At 33.3% G+C, this 16151-nt stretch overlaps 1 long non-coding RNA gene across 1 annotated transcript; it reads right to left on the bottom strand.

Annotated features, from left to right (window-relative positions):
- Positions 1–10918: 10918 nt before the first annotated feature.
- LOC110788055 (uncharacterized) lies at positions 10919–15187 on the bottom strand. Its single transcript, XR_002533232.2, has 5 exons — positions 14990–15187; positions 14033–14081; positions 12934–13010; positions 12793–12846; positions 10919–11199 (listed from the first exon to the last, which is right to left on the bottom strand). It is a non-coding gene; the product is annotated as an uncharacterized lncRNA (long non-coding RNA).
- Between the last annotated feature and the right edge of the window lie 964 nt (positions 15188–16151).

The following is a 16151-nucleotide window of genomic DNA, read 5'->3' as shown; positions in this document are numbered from 1 at the left end:
TCTTGATCAAAACTGCTGATATTTTGAACAAAACTGCTGAAAATGGCTGCTGGTGATGAGAATGTTAACACCAATTCACACAAAGATCTTCCACCAAATCAAGATCCAACTAGCATATATTACATACATCTGATGCTAATTCAGTACAACTGGTTTCATTCAAGTTCAATGGTGAAGAAGGATTCACTAGCTGGAAAAGATCGATGCTATTAGCTTTATCAGCAAAGAACAAAATTGGATTTGTTGATGGAAGCTACATGAAGCCAGATGCTGGAACAGTAGAATGCAAAGCTTGGGAAAGGTGCAATGATTTGGTATGCTCTCTGATCCTAGGCAATCTGAATGAGGTAATTGCTAAGAGTGTTATGTTTCTCAAATCTGCAAGAGATGTTTGGCTTGATTTAGAGGATAGATTTGGATTTGCTTCTTTGGCTCAAATTTATTCACTCGAACAAAAATTAGCTGAGATAGCACAGGGAAACAAGTATGTGTCTGAATTTTTTACTGAAATCAAGTATATATGGGATGCAATTGAAGAGGCTCATCCCTTGCCTTATTGCACCTGCAACAATTGTACTTGCAATGTGACCAAGAAATTTTTCCAAAGACAACAGGAAAAAATGGTCATGCAGTTCATGATGAAGCTCAATGATCAGTTTGCTACAATTAGAGGCAATGTACTCATGGTGCCTACTTTGCCAAAAGTTTCTGAAGCCTACAGGTTGTTTTCTCAAGAAGAAAGACACAAAGAGGTGTCTCAGGCTAGTAATCAAGTGGAAACATTGGCATTTGCAGCTGAAAAGAGAAGATTCAATGGAGATCACTGGAACAATAACAACAAGAGCTACAAGACTCAGCAGACAGGATTTCAATCTGGTTTTCAGAAAACTGGAACTAATACAAGATATGGTAAACCAGGATCCAACTATTATTGCACTCATTGCCAAATCCAGGGTCACAGTGTGGAGAGATGCTTCAAGATCCATGGTTATCCACCTGGTTTTAAGACTAGGGACAACAAAACAGCTGCTATTTCTTTTGGAGGTGATTCTAATGAAGGAGAAACAACAGTGCCACAATCTGAAACTAATCCAGTGATTACTATGGACCAATATCAACAGCTCATGGATATGTTGGCTAAGCAACAACAGAGTGCAGGGACTGGAACAAACTCAGCTATGATGGCAGGTAATATCTGTTTACTGTCTCATACAAATTCTAAGTGGCTTTTAGACAGTGGTGCTTCAGACCATTATTGCTATGACCTGACACAATTTACTAGTTATGAAGCTGTTAAGAAACAAAACACCTACATAACTATACCTGATGGGAGTAAAATATCTGTCACTCATATTGGTTCAGTAACTCTTAATGATGACATAACCCTAAACAATGTGCTGTATGTACCAGATTTTAAGTACAACTTAATATTTGTGCACAAACTGTGTCAAGATTTGGATTGTGAGATTCACTTTACTCATGACAAGTGTTTTGTTTGCTGTCAGCAAGGGAAGTTGATTCCTCTTGGTGATGTGAAGTCAGGCTTATACAATTTGGCAGAAAAGAAGTTGGGAGAAGCTAATTCTGTGCAGACACACACATGTAGTGTAGCTTGTCTTTCTACTGTAGACAATGCCAAGTTGTGGCACTTAAGACTTGGTCATTTACCTTTCAGTAGGTTGAAACTAATAAACCCTAGCTGTGTGATCACACCTTGTTTACAGGATACTATCTGTCAAGTATGTCCTGCTGCCAAACAGACTAGACTTAGCTTTCCTTCTAGTAGCATTAAGTCAACTAGTCCTTTTGATCTTATACACATAGATATTTGGGGCCCTCATTCTGTAAAAACTCCTACTGGATGTAATCAATTTCTGACAATTGTGGATGATTATACCAGATTTACTTGGTTACATTTTCTGAAACAGAAAAGTGATTGTGTTACTGTCATGAGCAATTTCTTAAACATGGTGAAAACACAGTTTGGAATGACAGTGAAATGCATCAGATCAGACAATGCTAAAGAGTTTTGTGAAGGTGACATGAAAAGATTATATCAGACTCTTGGTATTTTGACTCAAACTAGCTGTAGTCATTCTCCACAACAGAATGGTGTTGTAGAAAGGAAACACAAGCATTTACTAGAAACAGCAAGAGCATTGTACATTCAATCTAAGGTGCCAGAGAGGTATTGGGGAGAGTGTGTCCTTTGTGCTGCTTATCTGATCAACAGGATGCCTCTACAATCCTTAGATCTTGAAACACCTTACTACAGATTGTTTAAACAAACTCCAAACCTCTCACATTTAAGAACCTTTGGTTGTCTTTGTTATGTATCCACATCTAAGGTTGGGAGAAACAAGATGAATCCTAGAGCAACTCCTTGTGTGTTCATGGGATACTCTACTACTCAGAAGGGATACAAAGTTCTGGAGATAGACACAAATAGATTCTTTGTAACCAGAGATATCCATTTTCATGAGAAACATTTTCCTTTTCATCTCTATCTAAAACACATCCTTTCACCTTCTCCCTATACTAATGCCATCTACTTACCTAGCTTCATGTCACCTACAATTTTTGATCCACCTGATTTCACTTCTTCTGCAAACATCTTTCCACCTCACTCTTTGCCTGTACATTCACCACCACCCACAGAATCAGCCACATCTACAGATTCTGTGCATACACAGTTCAATTCTTCTCCATCTCCAACAACACCATCTCCCTCAAACACCACTCAAACTCCTAATAACTCTAACTCTTCTTCTGAACCCCACACAAACACCACTCATTCCACAAATTCCACTTCCAGTTCCTCCAATTCACCTCTCCCTTGTCCTATTATCAGACAATCTGCAAGAATACATAAACCACCAGGTTACTTAGATGCTTATGAGTGTTTTGCAGTATCATCCACCAACACAGACACCCCTGTTGTCACCAAGCATTGGTGTAATCTAGTTTCATATGTCATATTTCCAGATGAATTTCAAGCTTTTTTGTCTCAAGTTTGTACTATCACAGAACCAGTGTCCTATACTCAAGCTGCTAAACATCCATTATGGCTTGAAGCAATGAAGAAAGAACTGGAAGCCTTGGATAGAAACTACACTTGGGAATTGGTGGAATTACCAAAAGGGAAAAAGGCTATAGGGTGCAAGTGGGTGTTCAAAGTGAAATTGAGATCCACAGGTGCACTGGAAAGGTGCAAAGCCAGATTAGTGGCTAAAGGGTACAACCAGAAGTATGGTATTGATTATGAGGAAACTTTTAGCCCTGTTGTGAAGATGAGTACTATAAGATGCTTGCTAGCAGTTGCAGCTAGTAGAAAATGGCCTCTTTTTCAGCTAGATGTCAATAATGCTTTCCTACATGGGGATCTCAAAGAAGAAGTGTATATGCAGATGCCTGAAGGGGTAGACAATCCAACCAACAAAGTTTGCAGATTGGTTAAATCCATTTATGGCTTAAAACAAGCATCAAGACAATGGCATGAGAAGTTGTTGACTGCTTTAGAGACACAAGGTTTCATACAATCCAAGTATGACTACAGTTTGTTCATCAACAAACAAAATGGTCACATCAACATTGCAGCAGTTTATGTAGATGACATCATTTTGACAGGAACAGATGTTGATACACTGAAAGCATTAAAAGCATATCTTCATCAAACATTCAGTATTAAGGATCTAGGGAGGTTAAACTATTTCCTTGGTATGGAGGTGCGCTATACTACAGATGGGATTATTCTGAGTCAGAAGAAGTTCACTAGAGAACTTATTGAATCTTGTGGTTTTGATACCACTAAGAGAGCAATCACTCCTTTGCCCATGACTGTTAAATTATCAAACACAGAAGGAGAGTTCTATTCTGATACTGAGAAATATAGGTCTTTAGTAGGAAAACTCAATTTCCTAACCCACACAAGACCTGATCTTTCTTATGCTGTCCAAACTCTCAGTCAATTTCTTCAGAATCCTAGAGAACACCATGTGGCAGCTCTGCACCACACTCTAAGATATCTAGCACACACTGAAGGTCAAGGGATATTGCTGAAAGCATCAGATGCTGTTAGTTTACAAGCATTTTCTGACTTAGATTGGGCATCTTGTCCTGATACTAGAAGATCAATCACAGGGTACATTTTATTGCTTGGTGGATCACCAGTCTCATGGAAGTCTAAGAAGCAAGGGACAGTTTCCAAATCTTCTGCAGAAGCTGAATATAGAGCAATGGCAGCAGCTGCCTCAGAAGTTACTTGGATTGTCAACCTGTTAGAGGATTTGGGAGTTCATCATTTGAAGCCAATCACATTACACTGTGATAATCAGTCAGCTCTCCACATTGCTAAAAATCCAGTGTTTCATGAACGCACTAAACACATAGAGATTGACTGTCACTTCACCAGAGATAAGGTTTTGGAAGGGCTACTGCATCTAAATTACTTGCCTACTCAGCAACAATTAGCAGATATCTTCACTAAGCCATTGTGTTCTACACAATTTCAGACACTTCTTTCCAAGATTGGAGCTTGTGACGCTCCATCTTGAGGGGGGATGTTGATTATAGCATTATCATTCTATGCATACTAATAGTTTAGTGATGCTGCTTTCCTAATGTTGTAGTGTTGCTGCTGATGCTAATGCTGTTGTTTTGCTGCTGATGCTGCTTTGTCAGCACACAGTCAGCAAGTTAGTTATAAGTTTGTTATAACAAACTTTAGAACAATCTAGATCCCTAAGCTGTACTATATATACTTTATTGCTGTAATAATTATTTGATTATCTAACACAGAAAAACAGAAATAAGATTCTGCTTTCTTCTTCTTCTCTCAATCAATACTTTTCATTCTGTTTCGTTTTTCTTCAACTTGTGCTATTATGAAAAACGTGAAAGTAAAACGGATATATGCAAAAGTATAAAATTCAAAGTTATGTAAAAAAAAACAAAGAACTAAATTTGCATATTACAGTACAAAGTTAAGGATTATAGTTGTATACTTGTATATAGACCGATCTAACAAAGTTAATCAAATTAATCCGAATGACTGACCTAAGAATATTTTTTATCATAAAAAAGTGACCCGATAACTATTTTCCAAAAGACTCAAGCATTACTAAGTTAGTCAAATGCAACATAGCTTGAATTGAGTATAATTTTGATAAATGGACTTCAAATGTTAGTCTATTTAGCATGTATTATTATTAATAGTATACTAACATTTGAAGTCCACTTATCTATATTATTTAAATTTGTTATCAGATTAAAAAGTTATAATAATACAAAAATAACATTAAATCATAAAGGAGAAAATAATATTGATTCAACTTACCTCCAATAATATATGTAGTAACATTTATGGTAATTGAATTACATTTTTATTTCACTATTATCTTAGTTTTCCAAAAAAGATAATGTAATTTTGTTTTAAAAAGTTAAAAAAAAAATATTAGTGGAAAAAAAATTGCACTAGGAAGTGATACATGTCGTGTCTGATTTAGTATAATGTAAGTGATTTCCTTACTTTAACTGTTCATTTGTTTACATGGATATTAAGTAGGGATAAGAATTTATAATCTCCATTCATTATTATCCCTTGTTTATTAATAAGGAAAGAAGATAAAAGACGGATATGGAGGGATAAAACCCTTATTATCCCACCACTTCTATACCTAATAGGGGATGTATAAGAGTGGGAATGAAAAGATAAATATACCCTCACTGAAAAGGAAGGAAGGAAGGAAGGAAGGACGGAAGAACGAAAGAATATGAAACTTAGGGCGTGTTTGGCGGTCAAGGGCGGAATTAGGGGGGCTGGCGGGGGCCATGTCCCGCCCCATGATATGTTCAAGTATTAAATGTGCAATATAAAAGCTGTCTAGTATAGCTCAAGTGGTTATTTTCCTTAAAAATTGGAGGTACAAGGAGGTACAAGGTTCAATTCTTAGCTCCCTCAATTTTTATACTTAGTTTTCTTATTTTATTTTTTGTTTTTCAATGTTATAAAAATTATACGTTAAAATTTGGCCCCCCTATGTATAATTTCTGGTTCCGCCACTGTTGGCGGTAGAGTTTGAAATAGAGGGTGACGTTTTTCCTAGTTAAGACGCTACTTGTAAACTTTGTAAGTGTTTGACAAGGTAACGGTTTAGGTACCGATTAGCGGTAGAGGTAGCGGTTGGATAGCTTTTATCAAACGTTAAAAATATTAGCGGTTACGGCGTAATACCTCGTATTTTTGCGTATTAATAAATATATTTTATTATATTTATAAAGCAGTTTTTAGAATTTTTATAATTTAAATCGCATTTAAATATTATTTAAATGTATCTTTATTAATTAGAATATTTATATTTTTACTAATTGTGAAACGAATTTAAAATTTAAGTCGAGAAATTTATTTGGGTTTCAAGTTTTAAAAGGTTTGACTTATTTTTAAAGTCCAATGTGTTTATTAAGTAAACAAATCAAGGAATTCAATAAAAGTTATAATTCAAGCCCAACCTTTTAATGCAAGCCCAATACTCAACTTCCTAATCCTAGCCCACTAGGATTATAAAAACCTATAAATACCATATCGCTAACTGCTGTACCCGGGTACAGCCAGCTCTGGCTGTACCCCCCAAAAACGACGCGCTCATATTGTTTGTTCATACTTGTCGACTGTTTGTTCTTTTTTATTGTACTGTTTGTTCATTCTTATTGTATTGTTTGTTCTTTCTTGTTGTACTGTTTGTTCATTCTTGTTGTACTGTTTGTTCTTTCATGTTGTTTTTTAAATTCATCATCAAATTTTCATAATTGTTGTATTTTTTGTTTTTTCTTCTGGAATTTTATGTTCTTTTTTATATTGTTTGTTCTTTCTTGTTTATTTGTTTGTTTATAATAATCATATGGTTAATGTTCATAATTAAACTCTTCATTAATCTTTTATTCTTTCTTTTTGTATTCTTTGTTCGTTCTTGTTGTACTGTTTGTTCTTTCTTGTATTCATCAAACTTATTGTTGTATTGTTTGTTCTTTCATGTTGGCTTTAAAATTCATCATAAAATTGTTCATAATTGTTGTATTGTTTGTTCTTTTTTCTGGAATTTTATGTTCTTTTTTATATTGTTTGTTCTTTTTTGTTGAATTATTTGTTCTTTCTTGTTTATTTGTTTGTTCATAATAATTATATGCTTTATTGTTTGTTCTTTCTTGTTGTATTGTTTGTTCTTTCATGTTGGCTTTAAAATTCATAATGAAATTGTTCACTTCATTGGTCTTTTATGTTTTTACAAGCGCCTATATTGTTTATTTTCAAATAAATAAATAAATGTTCATTTCCAAAATAGTAAATGTTCATCCCAAATAAATAAATAAATGTTCATTTCCAAAATAGTAAATGTTTATTCCAAATAAATAAATAAATGTTCATTTCCGAAATAGTAAATGTTCATTTTTGTAGTTTATTTCCAAATAAATAAATAAATGTTCATTTCCAAAATAGTAAATGTTCATTCCAAATAAATAAATAAATGTTCATTTCCGTAATAGTAAATGTTCATTTTTGTACCAGTATTTGTTCTTTCTTGTTGTATTGTTTGTTCTTTCATGTTGGCTTTAAAATTCATCATAAAATTGTTCATAATTGTAATATTGGTTGTTCTTTTTTCTGGAATTTTATGTTCTTTTTTATATTGTTTGTTCTTTTTTGTTGAATTATTTGTTCTTTCTTGTTTATTTGTTTGTTCACAATAAATATATGGTTAATGTTCATAATGAAATTGTTCACTTCATTGGTCTTTTATGTTTTTACAAGAGCCTATATTGTTTATTTCCAAATAAATAAAAAAATGTTCATTTTCGAAATAGTAAATGTTCATTTTTGTAGTTTATTTCCAAATAAATAAATAAATGTTCATTTCCAAAATAGTAAATGTTCATTCCAAATAAATAAATAAATGTTCATTTCCGAAATAGTAAATGTTCATTTTTGTACCAGTATATTAATGTTCATTTTAAACAACACAAACGACATCATTTTGGATGGGGGTACAGCCAGCTTTGGCTGTACCCGGGTATATCCTTATGTTTCATTAAATCCCCACTTCATTAAACCCTCAGATATTTCTCTCTCTCCCTTCCTTAACCCACACGACACATCCCTCTCTCTCTCTCTCTCTCTTTCTTCTCTTTGCAACGCTGTCAGCCCCGAGCCACGCCCTCGCATGCTCGCTGATCTGCTCCCTCTGCTCGCCGCTTGCCTCGACGCCAAGCGCCCATCTACCTGCGCTGCTCGCCCCTCTCCCTCGCCCATCGCTACTGCGTGCCCCCCTCTCCCTCATCGATGTTGTCTGCTACTGCTTCCTCTTGTCCCCGCGCACCCGCACACAAGCACGAGGAAGCAACATCACTCGTGTGATGTGCCATGCACCAATCTGCATCCCCTTTGTCCGTTTCTTTTGCGCCCGATCGCCTTCATTCGTGATCGTACCGTGCTAAAGGCCTGTTCAGTATAATTCTCTTCTTTCTAATCCATTCTATTTTAAATTATGGATTTTTATTATTTATATTGGATTATAATTAATTATGCCGGGATTGGTTATGAACACCAAAATTGAGGATTTATGTGTTTAGATTGACAAGAAACATTTTTATTTGGAGTATTATAATTTTTAGATTTAAATTATTAAATAAAGTTTTGATTAGTATTATAATTCCCAAAGCATTAAATATACTGATCCGACCTGATCTGAGAGGGATTCCGTCCCAACATGACCTTTCATATTACCTAACTAGCTATTTAAATTGTACATGTATGACTTGTTTGTTTGAGAGATAGGGGGGAGGTATGGATAAAAGGAGAAGGATTAGAATACTCTATTATTGGGGTGTTTGTTTTATGGGAATTGAGGATTAAATGGGAATTCTAACACCATTTGTTACAAACTCCCATGTTTGTTACGTGGGATTGAGATTATGAGTGGGAATGATATTGGGAATAAAAACTTTGTATTCGAGTTTAGAAATCTGTTTACTCACTTTAAATTGAGTATCTGTTTCCCTCCTTTTCCGGCTAGGATTTGAAATCATGTATTTTCCATATCCATATGATTGAGTCAATGGGTTTCAGAAATAGTGTAAAAAGAAGTGCTTCAAATCATTGCTATTTGACTCAGACCTATTCTAATAAAGTCGAAGTATTTCGAATGGTTTGTTGACACACAAAGTCAGGAAAACCTCTGAAATTATTTCAATATTGGACCTTGACATATAATAGTTCCGAATCCAATCTCTTTAGAAAGAAGATATTTTGTCTCATGGTAGCCTGCTCCAGTCCCCTTACAAAACTTTTGTTATTGGGTTAGCCATACACTTTTTCGATGAAAATAATACCTAGAGAAATTGGTGTTATTGGATGAGAATTGGGTGGGAGAAAAATGAATGAATTACCATTAATGAAAAAGGAGGAGGAAAGTTGTTGATAAGGGTAACTTTGTATATTTCACATTTATTCCTTACTAGTTGTTGGCCCGCGCGCTATCGCGCGCGGTCCCCCATGATAGCCAACTCCAATTAGTGAAACTAATAACTTAATTATTTTATGTAATTTTCTCAATTATAGTTATTTAATATAATCCTAGTCTCAAACGCCATCCGTCCCCGTTTGACACAAAACACGAGTTTTAAGAAAAAGTGGAATAAAGTAAATGGAATAGTAAAATAAAGTACAAATGATGATTGAGTTGGATGGAAAAGTGGAATAAAGTACATGGAAAAGAGAATATAGTGCATAGAAAAATGGACGATGATTTTACAATGGCTACATTAATTTGGTAGCCAATATAAACTTTTAATCTCGACCTTATATTTAGATGTATTAAATCTATACCGCTTATTTTTTATTGACTTGACTTTTAATTTACTTATTTTTTAAAATGTGTTTTAAGAAAAAAGTGAAGAAAGTGATAAAAAAAAATTGATTATAAAAAAATATATTCTTTCGTTTTCTCCTCTTCTCTAAAACTCCATGGTTATCAACTTATCTTCAACCTATGCATTTTTTATTTTACAAGTATTAACCTGCGTGGGCATTTTTCTGAATAATGTATACCACGTATTGTTTAACAAAATCTTACTCTACTGAAACTGAATTTGCTTAAAAAAAAACACCATTAGAACTAAAACAACCACAGCTATATAAATCACCAAAATTAATTTCAACATTTAGTTAGGAAAAGTAATTTTAATTAGAACCGGGCATGTTTTAATTTATATCATAAAACTAATGTATTTGATTATTATTTTGTGGGTTTGGATGGTTAAAAATCCAGATAACATAAATGCGCTTTGTTTTTACAGAGTATGTAAATGAATTTTTTGAAGCAGTTTTATTTTCTCGTGATGCAAACTGATTTTTTTGTTTAAATTTTTTATTTATTTTTATTTTTCTTTACTTTTTTTCTTGAAAGATTGTGATTAAACAAATAAACGGATAAGATTTAGTCTTTAAAATCGAACGGTTGAGATTCAGTAAGATTATAGTGGCTACCATTTTATTGTAGTCATTGAAAAGTCTTCCAAAAATGGAATATAGTAAATGAGTGGGGTTTTCAATGCATTTTTAATTAATATAGTAAATGAGAAAGTGAAGACCTTAATAACCAAAATTAGAAACATGACTATAATTTTGGGACGCCCGATTTAGAAAACAAGACTATAATTTTGGGACAGAGGGAGTATTAAAAGAAAATAATACAAGCATTAGTTTTTATTAAACATCCTTGTAATATATTCGTGTGATGTTTGCTTTGAACTTTATTATATACTACCTCCATTCCTTAATCATGCAAAAAAAATTACACGTATTCCAACACGCCTTTTTAGACATTTTCACCTCTAAAAGCGTATAAATAAAGGTCATAAAAATTAATATTTGAAATCCTCGCTTGCATTTTCGTGAACGACTTTCGTAGAGTAAATAATAATTCTACTTTCCAAATCAAATAATGGAAATTTTTTGTTGGTGCAACAAAATATGACAATTCGGTTCATACTCGGATTTTGTTTTAATCAGAATAAGCACTGCAACCTCGTACTTTCTAGAACTCTAGTAATTTGAACAACAACCCCTAGTCTTTATAGATTGGTGTGGCTTTCCTAACCATCTCGTACAAATCGAGTCCCTTGACAATTGCTACATTGAGTTGAACCCTACAGAGAATCAAGGCACCAAAGCATGTTATCACCAATAATGAAAAAACTTGTACCAGGCTACCAGCACATCATTTGCATTCAACACTCCCATTCGAACTGCAAGAAGAGCAAGCAATGCGGCTAGGTTGTTGCATACACATAAAAGAATTAGAAACTATGTTTATCGGTGTTAGTGTAAGAACACTAAAAATTCAGACTCGTCTAGTTTATGAAAAAAATATCCCATGTTATTGGCCTTAAAGACGCTTTGTCGGTTTGTCCAAATACATGATAAAGTGTCTTGGATAGTTAGATCCACATTAGTACTTGAGGTAAGATGATGCATCCATCAATCAAGTAACATAGGTCAGAAAGACTAACAACGAAAAATAGTAAATCAAACCACAAGAACACAAATACCCTCTTTAACTCTAGAGGACATTGCAATCTTGCATTTAAGCCTAAGATGTTTAAAGAGCTATTCTCTGTTTGACACAGTTACAATGAGCCCACAATAGCATTTGCGATCATCAATCGATCCATATTCCACGGCACAAATCGTATAAGCTCGATTAATATCCTATATCAAAAGCAATGCTTCAATTTAAGAGGTGTTCCAACATTCATTAGCATCATATTATTGGTCAAATTGTCAAAAGTATGTTCCTTGTTGTGAGATTTTTGTCCAAACTTCTTCATCTCGATTTGACCAAAGTAAAATATTTACTATTTCAATATGTAAATAGAGAAGCATAACCAAAAAATAATTTAGCTCAATTCTTTCCACATCTAACTTTAATTTGCAGCACAAACAAGAACAACTCAATTAAATTACACTCCATTATGCATAATAATTTTACTCCATGAATCATAAATGGGAAATTTAACAAAATCTTACTCATAATTGCAAAATTCCACATTTTCTAGGGTTCCAAATAAAATTAAAACCCCCAAAATATGCCACTTCTAGCTTAAAAAAGGTCTGCAAATTATAACAATTAAAGGAAATTACTTGAGAAATAAACTAGGCTTGTTCAATTCGATCAGCAAAATTGGAAGAACTATATGATGAAGAATCCAACATCGAAGCTCAGACCTACGAAATTGAACCTCTGATGCATCAAACCGGAAACGATGAAGCTTTGGAATCTTCTTAGAGGAATTATTGCAGAGTTCCTCTTTATGGTGCACAATTCAGAATTGATCATTCCAATTTAATTTTATGATTTTTGAGGAAATTAATTTTTTGGGGTTGGATTATTTTTCTTTTCTTTTATTTAATTTTCTTTCTTTATGGTTGATTTTCCTTCCTGTGGGGAAATTACCAATTAAGTGAAACCTTGGTATGCCAAATGCAAATAGTGCAAGTATGCAACACAATTACACAAGTTGTCAATAATATTTTCACAACCAATAATGCAAGAATAGGCACGGAAGATACTTTTGACGATGAAATATTTACATAACTTTTTAGTAATAGTAATTGGAATCTTTCAAGTCAATCACCAACTGATCTTGTAAACCAAGATGCATAACCTATTATATTAACCAACAGTAATAGCAACACCGCAAACTAAGATGCATAAGCTATTATATTAACCAACATCATACCTTCATTATATATTCTGCATATATACTTGTTTTCTGCTCCCCTAGCGCAAGGGCCTACAAAATACCATCTCATTGTTACTGATAATATAAATATTTCAGAATTGAGACAAAAGGGCATGAGCTTAAAATAGTTTCACAAACCTTATTTAGTAAATCAAGATCTTCATCAGGTTGTATCCCATATCTCTTTTCTCTCCGTAGAAGTTCCAAAACTATATCTATTGCATTAAACAACAATATTTCCATCAAAATACAAGTTCAAAATATAGAATATGTTGGTATTCCCAGCTCTTTATGTTGTACATCAATGATAACCAAGAGAGGATTTGGAACATAGGTATAAAACCCAAAACATATGTAAAGCTAGAGTAAGGTCAACAACAAGAAGGAAAAAAAATTCAGCGTATAATCTTGTAAAGAGAAGTCGGTGTAAGGATTAAGGATACATGATAATAAGTGTATCATCTTCTCAAAATGTAAATCGGGCGACAACATTGGCTTATTCAAATTCCTAACAGTCCAAAATTTGATAAAAGAATGGATTGTATACATATTATAGTAGGGAAATACTGTACACAAAAATTTAGAGGTTCATTACAGAGATTAGTTTAGGAAAATATCCTAACGAACATGTGGTCATAGGGAACAATTCATCTCGCAAATTATACAAAAATTGTAGCATCTAAGAAAACTTAAATATGGAATGCGAAAAATCAACAGCCCACCTAAATACCATACCTCATTAGATGGAATTTCAACATTGAACATGGTAAACAAACTTTGCTCGAGTTAATTCAAACTCAATTAATTAAAAAAAATAGATTAAATGGAGGATTTGAGGGTATTGACATCTCTAGTGTACAGGTTTGATCAGATGGGAGACGAAAAAAGAGAATCGTCACCCATTTCATCAACCGAACGTCTACAAATAAATATTCGAAAAAGATGAAAATGACGAACAATCTGAAATCCAAAGAGTATGAGATATAATGGAGGAACGATGGTAAGCATTAGAATCTCAATAATGCTCAATATATATATACACCTGGTTTGTTATAGAGCATATATACACCTGGTTTGTGATATACTTCAGTCATTGGCTTTTTGTTTTATATCTAGCTTTGCATCTCTAACCTTACATACCAGAAAGATAATTATAAGTAGAAGTGTGTCTCTTATATGAAGTATAATGTGGCATAAAACAAACAGTAAATGAAAAGGGTGATCAAATATGTCTTACCAAACTTTTGTTATGAATTTCATCTTGGGTGGCTCAAGAGGGTATCCATCTATAAGAAAGAATACAACACTGGTAATATCAGTCGGTTTATCCAACATTGGTTCCCATATCTTTCGTACCAAATGATTAAGTAGCGGATGACTTTATGATAATCTTCGCGTAATCAAACAAAAAAGCATAATTCCATATTTACAAAGGCAATTTAAACCACAATATGAAAAACAAAAATTATCAAGTGGAGCGTGGAGACTATCTTCTCCTACCAATTCCACGTAAAGGATACAATTGTTCACAAAACTTAAAATCAAGTAAAACAATATAATAATTGACACACGATTTTGCAATGCATATCAAAACCGTCAAATAGGAAAGATAGTAAAACCCCTATAATGAAATTTTAAATACCTAGACCTAAACAATTTAGAAATTGAGAGAATACAAGAATCTGGACACCGCAAAACCCTTAAAATTTGAAGTATAAATGCGTAGACCAGAAAATTCATAAAATTGAGAGAAGATAGGAATTGAAAACATGAAAAATCCCTAAAAATAGAATATTAACTACCAAGACCTACAGAAATTCATAAATTCGAATATAAGAATGTGAAACATCAAAACCCCTAAAAGAAGTGAAACAGTAAAAACCCTAAAATCAAAATTTAAGTACATAGATCTAGAAAATACATAAATGGAGAGAAGATAATAATCTGAACACCGAAAACCCATAAAATATCGAAATTTAAATATCTAGACATAGAGAATTCAGAAATTGAGAAAGATAGGAAATTAAAGCACCACAAACCCCTAAAAAACAAATTTTAAATACAAAGACCTACGAAAATTCAAAAATTGAAAGAATATACGAATCTGAAACACCAAAAGACCCTAAAAGTCGAATTTAAATACCTAAACCTAGAAAATCCATAAATTGTGAGAATGATAAACAACGAAAAATACCTAAATGTTTTTTGAAGTAGAACAAATAATTGAGATATGTTGGAAAGGATGTAAAAGAGAGATTGAGAGAAAAGGGGCTTGAAAAGGAGATTGGTTGATCTTCATTTTGCTCCATCGATCCATTTCGGTGCAGATAGAAGACAGAGGACAGAGAAAGAAAGTTACGCACAAGGATGAAGAGGGAAGGACACATGTAGCAAAGTAACCACGTGTCGCCATCAAAAGACCAAGGGTAAAAAAGTAATTACACTGTCCTTAAGAAAAATGCCAAAAAAATATGAAGGAATGAGGTTAATTCAGTCTTTTGACTATTCTATGAATAGTAAAACTCAAGTCCTTGCTTTTTAAAGGGTGTAGGATATATTCTCATCAACCACCAAACAAGGTAATGGTCATATTTTCATGACTTCTCAACAATCAATTCCCAATTATCATCACACCCTCTAATCCAAAAGCCCCCTGTTTGTTTTATGGGGATGGGATTAGAAGGGATATAGACAAGGGGTGGTATAAGGGGAAGGGATACAAAATGTCTTTAAAAAGACGTATTTACCATTCATGAAAATGAAGAAGAAAAAAGAGTGCGAAAAAATAAGTAAAAATATATTAGTAACTTTGCTAGTTATCTCAATCTTATTTTCAACTCTTGTCAAATAAGGGACATGAATAAAATTGATGAATTCCCGTGATAAATACCCTATTTCTACTCATCTCTCGTACCAAATGAACCGTTAGATCTATGTGTACCCACGATTGATTTTATTCCCCTTATTTTACCAGTTTTGATTATTTGGAGAAGGAAAACAAAGTAATATAGCCCCAAACCGGTGTGTGTATCGACGTATCGTCAAAGTCTTACAACTTTTTTAAAATTTAAAGATGTTGTTAAAGATGCTAACATATGAAAAACATGTATTTGTAATTAATTTATTATGCCAAATCTGATTTAGAAGACATGAAACCTTACAAAATACAGAGTAAGTAATTTCCCAAATAGTCACCATTCACCATACTCACCAACAAATTTAACAACCCACTATAAAAGGTGTTATGTATAAGAATATCCATAGAAGGATAAAATCATCATTTCATAGAGTTAGTATATAAGGATATTTTATAATTTTCATGCAAAATAAACATGTAGACGCCAACATTATAGTAC

The sequence above is a fragment of the Spinacia oleracea genome, chromosome 3, assembly GCF_020520425.1.
Source record: "Spinacia oleracea cultivar Varoflay chromosome 3, BTI_SOV_V1, whole genome shotgun sequence".
NCBI lineage: Eukaryota > Viridiplantae > Streptophyta > Magnoliopsida > Caryophyllales > Amaranthaceae > Spinacia > Spinacia oleracea.
The sequence above is the reverse complement of the archived record's forward strand: the minus strand, read 5'-3'. Positions and strand labels throughout refer to the sequence as shown.